A 9,352-nucleotide genomic window follows, 5' to 3' on the forward strand; every position below is an offset into this window, starting at 1 on the left:
CGGCCAAAACCGTCAAAACCATGAGGACCGCAGAAGATCGTAACGCTGTGCATGCAGACACACATGCTGCCAGTTTAGTAGGCACACTTAGCTAAAAACAAATATGTCGTCCAATACCGTGGGCATCTACTAAACCCCACATTCATGAGGGTTGTGATGTTCAGCTTTTGTTGAGACAATTCCAGAGAAGTGTTGATTCAGTGTTGTGATCATTTTGGAGCTGAGGTTCCCAAACCAAACCATTTTTTTCCCCAAAGCACTAGTTCCACCTTAATGTCTTTATATTTATCTATATAACATCGAATTCATTTAACCAGTGCAATACTCTCAGAAAGGCTAAATGACATCAACGTGAGACTACTGCTTCAAAAGCAAAGACTACCATTTATTAATCAGAGCACTCGCAGGATTCACTCAAAAGTCAGAGCAGCTTTTTTTTTTTTTTTTTTTTTTTTGGACCTTGCAGCCATTTGAAATTCAGCTCTTGCTTTTGAACCCTATTGAATTATACAGGAAGATGGTTCTCTTATTGTGTCATCATATGAAGAACAAAAAGGGGGAAAAAAAACAACCATTATAACCTTCATGAAGGACTTGTTGCAGAACTGCTGAGTGCATTATTTTTTTTAGCTTGGTCTACCTAATAAACTGGCAAAAGACTGCATCGTACACAAATTTCTGCGTACACTCGACTCAGATTTCACTCAAAGGTGCGCGTTAATGTCAAAATAACTTGTCAGCTGACATTGCTGCGAAAATGAAGCCCTAGGTGTATCCACCACCCTAAAAGGACCTAAAAACACACAGATGAAAGATTTTTTTAAAAAGTCAAACTTCCTCTTTTGCTTTCCGCTAAAGTATTGTTCCGGTGGAAGAACTGAATGTAAGGTGAGAAAAACACTTTGATTAAAAAAAAAAAAAAAAAAAAAAAAAAGGATATTTTTCTCTTTAAAATCACACCTTGTCATTGATTCGAATGGGATCCAGGTGTTTTTTTTTTTTTTTTTTTTTTTAGATCTCATCAACTGCAATCTTAAGATTGACCCATTTCTGTTGCCACTCCTCTCTCACTCACCTACACTCTCATCTGAAGCGTTTCCTTTCTTAATGTCTCCGAGATGGGCCCACATTTACCTGTGTGGTTGTTTACATGAACCCGCTGCCTTCTCGCCCCCCTTCTCCTCTCTATCTATCTATCTATCTGCTGGTGCCCCCTAGTGGTGCAACAGAGGAACTGCTTGCTTGTGCTACTGAGCTGAAGGGGTACGTACAGTAGTACAGTATACATCACAGACATTCATTCACGTAACGGTTAAATTCTACACGGCTATTTGTGTACTTCTGAGTCCATTTTTGTTTCCTGCCTTTCATGTCTTTATTTTTCCATCTTTTTTTTGTTTTGTTTTGTTTTTTTGGGGGATCACTATCGTAATCAAATGTGAAAAGTGACCCTCGTCGCTGTATTTCCCTGCGCCATTCAGCGGGCTGGTCACCGGCTGCAAAAAAAAAAGATATTCACGCAAGCAGAAATCTGCAGGTTGACTGAGGATGACGAAGAGGGTTACAGATCTGCTGTACATAAAGATGAACTGTCACACGCCTGTACTACATATTACTAAACACAACCACGTACAACAAACCTCCCGACAGAAAGTTTTGCACTCCTCATACCACACTGTAAGCTCGAACTGTTGTTTTCTTCTTTTTTTGATCATGTTTCTCTGTTGATACTTTATTATTTATAGTTATGTTTTTAGTTCATGACACTGTAAATCACATGGGACCACACGTGAATTTATTGCGTTCACCACTTCCGATCAGGTCAAATCAAGCCGGCCTGACGGGACTGTGAAATTCCTTGAAACCTGCAGCTTTTAAAGGTTTTTCAGAATGAAAAAGTTGCCTCGAAAGCACTTGGAAAGTGATTGCGGTTATTAATAAGTTCAGCTAAATCAGGCAGCAGCAAAAAAAAACAAAAAAAAAGTTATATGTGCGCTCAGCCATCAGTTTGTTACAGTCTGTTGTAATTTGACGGGTTGAATCTGACTGAATTTTTTTGATCTCAAGATGTTTAACGGCGTCCAACAGTGTTCGGTGTAAGCGGAGCCTAAAACCTCTCGTCTCAGTGAAAGTTAACTGCGACTCGACACAGTCGACCTTCAGACAGACAAAAAAAAAACAGAACAAAACCTTTTTGTCTTGACTGTTTTGAAGCTGTGAAGTTTTTCCCATTTGGCTTTTTCCCTCCATTTTGCAGTCCGAACGCACGACGGCAACAACTCATCCTGATACCAGAAATGATTAGAATAGCTGCATTTCAACAAAAAGGGATTCATGGCAGGGAAAAGGAAACAAATTAAAACCGAAAAGTTAAATGGAATAAGTAGATGGAATAAATGACGAACAATAAACCTGAAATGACATTTGTAAAAGCCAGAAGTTTTACAAATGGAAAGTTGCCGCGTCAGAACATAATGAACACAGGAAACGGCTTCAGGAGAGAGTTTGTTCTCCAGACGCCGAGCGTGTCGCAAAATGTTTTCCACCCCAGTCGGTGAGGCTCAGATTAGACCTTGTGCGACAAACAAATATAGAAGAGTTCCTTTTTCTCGTATTCCTTTTTGACACCTTTAAGGTTTTAGATGAAACGGCGGCATTGCCGTCGGCTCTCGGCTTACGCGGAGCACGTGGAGTTTATGGCGTTGACCTCATTAAGGTCGGCGGCGCTGTGCGATTTATCGCCGGAGAGCTGCGGGCTTTGTTTTAAATGACACTGTAAATAAACTAACTCCAGATGGGCCTTTTAATGGGTCTTTTATGGACAATTTTTGAGTTTATTTTTCTTGTTTTCCCCCTTGGAAAAGACTTTTCAAAGACTTTTTTTACGTGATGACCATTTGAATTATGTTTCAGCTGATCTGTCTCCACTGATTTGTCTCAAGGGCCAGTCAGCCATCTTGTTGTAAATAGTTTGGAGGGCGTGTGTGCGTGTGCGTGTGTGTGTGTGTGTGTGTGTGTGTGTGTGTGTGCGTGTGCGTGTGCGTGTGTGTGTGTGTGTGTGTGTGTGTGTGTGTGTGTGTGTAAAAACAATCCATGCCTCACTTTCCAACCTGCCTTCTACAAAACAAAAAAAGCCACAAGTTGAATGACCACATTTCCTCATCAGTTATGTTTGACCTCCTGTTGTACAGATGGTTGTACAGAGCTGCTGACTATGCAGCTAACATGTGGAACAGAGAATCACTCCTGTACAGAAGAAAATCCTTAATAAAAGAATTTAAAGTGCGTTTTTGTCCTCTTTTTGCTGTTGTTGTTGTTGTTGTTGTTGTTGTTGTTTTATTGGCACCGTGTAGTTACTAATCAAGATGACCTTTTTAATCTTTTTTTTTTTTTTTGGTTGTATTTTACTGCCCTATAGCATAGTTGAGAATATTAAATTAATATTACAATTTTAAATTTACATTTTTTTTAAAATCAACATAATCCAATACTGCACCACAAATCGCAACTAAGTTGAATTAACACCCTCTAAAACATTTTTTACAAAAATGGATCCTAATTACGTCGAAGTTAGATTGTAATGAAGTTTTATTGCATTAGTTTTAGTCAGGTGTACCTAATTAAGTGGCAAATTGTAGTTACACTCTACACTCAGTATATCTTCAAGAATAATTGGCCATACAGTATTCAAGGACTGAAACTTTTCAGTTTTCTGATTTTCCACTGCACTTTTTGTCAAAGTTCAGCACACTATCAGTTTTATGAATGTACTTTTATCTGACCTCACGCTGAACTGACTTACGTTTGGAACTGAAAACTTACAATCGTTTATTGTGGAATAGACACAGTGGACAAGAGGGTTCATCTCAACATAAAAAAAAAAACAAACACTTAAGGACATTTATTTTCTTGTCTGAAATTAGGGATGTTATTAAGTGTCTTAAAACTCCAATACATCCTTTTTCCTGCACTCTTTTTATTTATTTTTTTTACTGATTTTCTGTGTTTGCCAGGAGATTGATGGCCGTGGGGTTAAAATCGTTTGGCAGCACCGCTGGTCCGAGAACATAAAGTAGCTCCGCAATTTATCAAGGTGGTGAGAAAAAGCAAAATCAACCGATACTTCCCTGTAGGAAAAGAGAGCCAATCAGCATCTCTGTAATCCATCTAACCGGTGGTGTTTGAGGCCAAATGTAAACACGGGTGTAAGACTGGAGTCAGCTGAAAAGAGCTCAGTGACGCGGAGATGCAGTTCAAGAAAACCAAGTGAGAAGTCTGATCTGTGGTGTTGTGATGGACTTAGTCATGGACTGCCTGCCAAAATGAAAAAGAAACCAATAAAACCTTTCCTTCGTGTAGACACGGTGTACTACAAACCAATTTAATAAAAAAAAAATTAAAAAGCCATTTAAAATATTTAGGTTTGAACATGCATAATTAAAGTAAAAAATGAAAATCATTTTTAAAAAAAAACAACTTTGAGGTTCGAGGTGAATTTAACAAATTGACTATGGTCAAAACAGCAACCATTTCAATTTCACCAGAAATGTCCTAAAATAATTTCTACAAGCCGCGAGTTCACGAGTTGTGGCGTGTTTTGCTGACGGTTACGGAAGTGGCAGAAGTTCATTTTTTCGTTGGATGTCGAGATAATATGTCGTGATTTTAGTCATGAAGAGTTTGCCTTCATAACTTCATAACGTCTGAGGAAAATATTCACCTTCCCGACGGCCTCATCTTTTTCCTCTGTGCCTTTGCATTTCCTGCATTACGTTACCACCATTTAACTTGCTAAATTGTTGGCCTCTGTAGCTTCTATACGCACGACTTCCTGTGTATTTTATTTTATTTTTTTTTTTTTTTGGGGGGGGGATCAATGGTGACAAGGACCCTCACGGCCTCCTATAAAAATAAAAATATAAAAATAAAATAGAACTTGGTTGAACACAGCTGCGGGTCATTTTGACCCGGGGACAACGGGAAGGTCAAGTGGGATGCAGCCATCATCAAATCATCTGTGCTTCTCCTACAACGACAAGTCTTTTGTGAAGAAGGTCTATGAGTTGACTGTATATAAAATGGTCAGCCATTTCAAATTAAAAGCCGTTCAGTTTTATTCACAGTCCCGCAAGTGCCATGGGAAGATGGCTCCGGGTCCAGCCATGTACGAGAGACTTGTTTTTACTTTTGCAATGTCATGGCATTTGATTGTTTCCTACTTTTTTTTTAATTAACAGTTATTAACCTCATCTGGCTTCACATGTGTAATACTCTTTGACCACAAACCAGTCGCTACAATCCAGGCGGGCGCATGATAGGGAGTGCAAACAAACAGGAAGAACACTTTTAAAAACAAATTCAGCCCAAAATATTGTAATTCCCGGGAGCAGAGCGGGTTGATCATACAGTTAGAATCATACAAAACCAAAAACTGCTTCAACAGCCTCTGATTTGAACATCAGAACGACCAGAGCGCCAATGACCTGAGTGTTATTCTCATCGCTTTGTACAAGAATGAACAAATCAGAGATATAAAGAATCAAGGCCAGGCAGTGTAAGGCAAAGCTTCATGGAGAAGAATTCATATTTTGTACTCAGCTCTGAAGCTAACTAATGCAGAAAACAGGTGTCTTCTCAGATTTGTTCTTGCTTGCGGTGAATCTGGCAGCATTATTTTCAATAACCTGTCATCAGCCCGCAGTATTTTTAAACAATCCTGTAAATGGTGGTTTCTCGTGATGGTGGCTCAACGTTAACAACCGGTTCCTGATCTGTGTGTCACTTCCTAGAGATAGTATTTCATGTGCTTTCAATTATTTCAGCTGTCATTGTAAAGCTGTAAAGAAGCGCTCTACTTCTAGCTGTTTATACCTTTACCGAATTAACAGGCCTGAGATATTGACTAAGAAGATTAAGACTTTTAATAAAGTGACCAAATAGGTATTGGATTGGATGAGTGAGTTCTGGTCATACACGGGGATCCCAGCATGTTCTCACATGTTGGTCTAGTATCATGAATGGCTGCAGTTATAATCAGTGTAATCACACCCCACCTGCCACTGTGCTCATGCTTTTGTTACTGAAATATTATATAGGCTGAATGTGGACAATTAAATATTCTTACCAGTGGATGGCGTTGCAGGTTAACATTCAGACAAAGATTATGTACCGCCATCGAAATGATAAAGAATACACGTGCAGTCCTCAGATTTGATTTGGTATGGTTTCTTTTTTGTTTTAGTTATCAGAGTTTTAAAACATTACATATTCTTTCGTGAACATTGATATCAAAGAAAACATGATCAATTTAAACATATAAAGTCCTGCAGAAGCAACAATTATTTCGGTAATGTTTGCATTAGGCTGTACAGAAGTAACTGCTGTTGTGTCGTCCAAAATTCATGAAAATATCATAGTATAGTATGTCGTCCCAAAAGACATACAGATGTGTTAGTAAAGCGTGTGGTCTGAAATGCGGAAAAAAAAAAGGTATTATTATAGTATATTGTCCATGTCATAAAAATGTGATACTGTAGCATGTCGTACAAAATATGACCAAAAAAATCTAACTAAAGCATGTCGTCACAAATATTTAAGAAAAGTCATAGTACTATATGTTTTCCAAAGTATTACAAAAAAAATCATGTCATCCAAAATGTGAAAAAATGTCATACTTTGGTAAGTATTCCAAAGAATCCAAAAAAAAATCATACTACACTGTCGTCCAAAATACTTTTAAAAAGTATTACTACAGCATGTTGTCCAAAATATGAAAAAAAGTCCTTCTACAGCATGTCGTCCAAAATATGAAAAAAATATACCATAGCATGTCGTCCAAAATACTAAAAAAAAATATCATACTATATATAGCATGTTGTCGAAAATATGAAAGAAAAGTCATAGTATGGCATGGCGTCTAAAAGATGAAAAAAAGTTATACGATAATATGTCTTCCCAAATATAATTTAAAAAAAAGTCATACTATAGAATGCCGTTTAAAATTTGCAAAAAAAGTCATACTATTGTATGTCCTTGAAAATTTTAAACAAAATTTGTCATCAAAAATATGTAAAAAATGCATTAGTATAGCATTGAGTCTAAAATTTGGACAAAACAAGTAATATTATTGTATGTCCTCGAAAATATGAAACAAAAGTCAAAAGTACAAGTAGGAGAAATAAATTGAAAATAAACAGCAGACGGAGCCGATGACGGTGCAACAGGAGAATTACGTATTTTCCACTCTATATCGGGGGGGACAAATTGGTATTTTCGCAGATTTTGTGGGACGCGGCCCCCTCTGAGAAGGAACACCCAGGACAGTCCACTACAGCAAGACGTGAGAGATAGCCACATTTTAGGCTGTACGCATGTACGTGTCACGGTTTGGAGACCAAATATAAAGTACTTTTTTTGGGGGGCAGTACAGGGAGAAAGGAGGGGTGGCTTGGTTGGCGTTCGTCACAGACCTCAACCATGTGCTTATTCAGTGACCCCTACCACAAGTTGTTTTTTTTTTTTTTTTTTTTTAAAGAGTTCCACTTTCTTGTAAACAACATGGCTCAAAACATGCAATGGGTTTATTTTTTTTCGTCCGCTGCAGGAAAACGTGTAACTTTCAGGCCTCGACGGCGCAAAGGGGAGCGATCTCACGTTTTGCTGTAGCGGACGAGGCGTGTCTATTTCACGCTTTGCCGTGATACGTCGATACGTGCCGTTAATGGAGCCTCATTTGCAAAATATGACCCGCTCTTGTGCGTCTTTGTGTGATTTGCCAAACCGCATTCCCCGGAATGCAATTTACAAGGTGAAGCTGGCAATTCGTTCTTAGTGTAAATAGATTGCTGCCTGGTTTTAATTCTGCGTGATAATAGGTTATTATTGAAACATGTATACAATCGGTCTTGCGCGCCGTCATACAAAAAAAAAAAGACAGCACATGCCAATTATTTAAGAACATTGTTTATTCAACAGTGGATCATCAGTAATAAATAAATGCACAGATCATTCATTCCACAATAAAATCAAGGGATTTTATACATATATACTGTATATATATATACGTGTATATATATATACAGTATATATATATATATGTAAATATAAATGTCCAAGTGGAGGATTGATATTGTCATGATGGGTGTACAGCATTGGCCAGACAGAGACACAGTCAGGACAGATGGACTAACATAAAGAGGCAGACAGACAGACAGACGGCTCTCGACCACACAGATGTGTAGAAAGTATTGCATTTTTCACTGATTGGCTCTCTTTGCTCTCTGTCTCTGTCTCTCTCTGTCTCTCTCTACGTGGACAAACCTCGAGTCGGTCTCGTATCACCATGATGTGCAAATCAATCATAAATTACAAATACAGTATTGCATCACTTCAAAGTGCTACGGAGATAGGTGCTGACCAAAAAAAAAAGAGTTGTTATCTTTGAAACCGTGTGTGTGTGTGTGCGTGTTTGTGTATTTCTTGTACATTAGGACTCGGGAATGAAAGTCTCGCACAGTGTAAAGCTCAGCCTAGTCGGAAGCAGAGGCTGACATCGTCTCAGACTGTCAGATTATTTGAAGTGTCGCCAGAAAAAAGTCACTTCTGTTTGGTATTCATGAACAGTGCTGCACGACTTCGAAGTGCTGTTGGCGGGAGCAGCGGGCAATCTTCAGAGCAGAAACTGGTATGGTATGTTATGTTAGACTCAGACATGCAGTGAATTAACTGTACGTAAAGAACTCAATCCTGGTTTTGGATTATGGTCACAAAACTCCAAAAAAATCTTTCTTCTTTTTTTTTCGGTCCTTTTTTGTAAAATAAGTTAATTGTATTTTTAAAAACCTGGATTCCAATCTGCTGGGAGTAAGAGCGCTCACATTTTGATGTCCTCTCTTTGAAAATCTAAAACTCCTCCTAAAGTGTTAAAATTCTCAAATTGTCATTTTGAGTGTTGGAATCCAACATGATTTTATTTTTATTTGTTTTCTTTAAAGCCGCTTCAGTTCTTCATAAATGACTTTATTTGTCCTTGGAAGTTGGTTTGCAGCGAGAGAAATCTGTTCAACCGCCCCTTTTGGATACGTATATTTGTAAGGTTTGGGGGAGACTGAACATTTGCAGATGTAAAACCTGCTCGTGTTTATTGCGCATGTGTGTTTGTGTTCGTCAGTAAGCGTGTCTGAGAGAAGATGAAACGTAATCGCTTTTGCTATTTTGACTTTGTTGGATAAGAGTCTGCACTGCACTGGTAAAATGCTGAGGCTTTTTTTTTTTAGAAGTCTGATCAACATTCAGCAATCTGCTGTCCAGCAGCTACGGAGGGGGAAAAAAAAACAACAACAAAAACAAAAAC

This window comes from Brachyistius frenatus, unplaced genomic scaffold (assembly GCF_029030835.1).
Source record: "Brachyistius frenatus isolate BFR_SWC_R1_liver_20210118 unplaced genomic scaffold, ASM2903083v1 Contig_3, whole genome shotgun sequence".
Taxonomy (NCBI): Eukaryota; Metazoa; Chordata; class Actinopteri; family Embiotocidae; genus Brachyistius; species Brachyistius frenatus.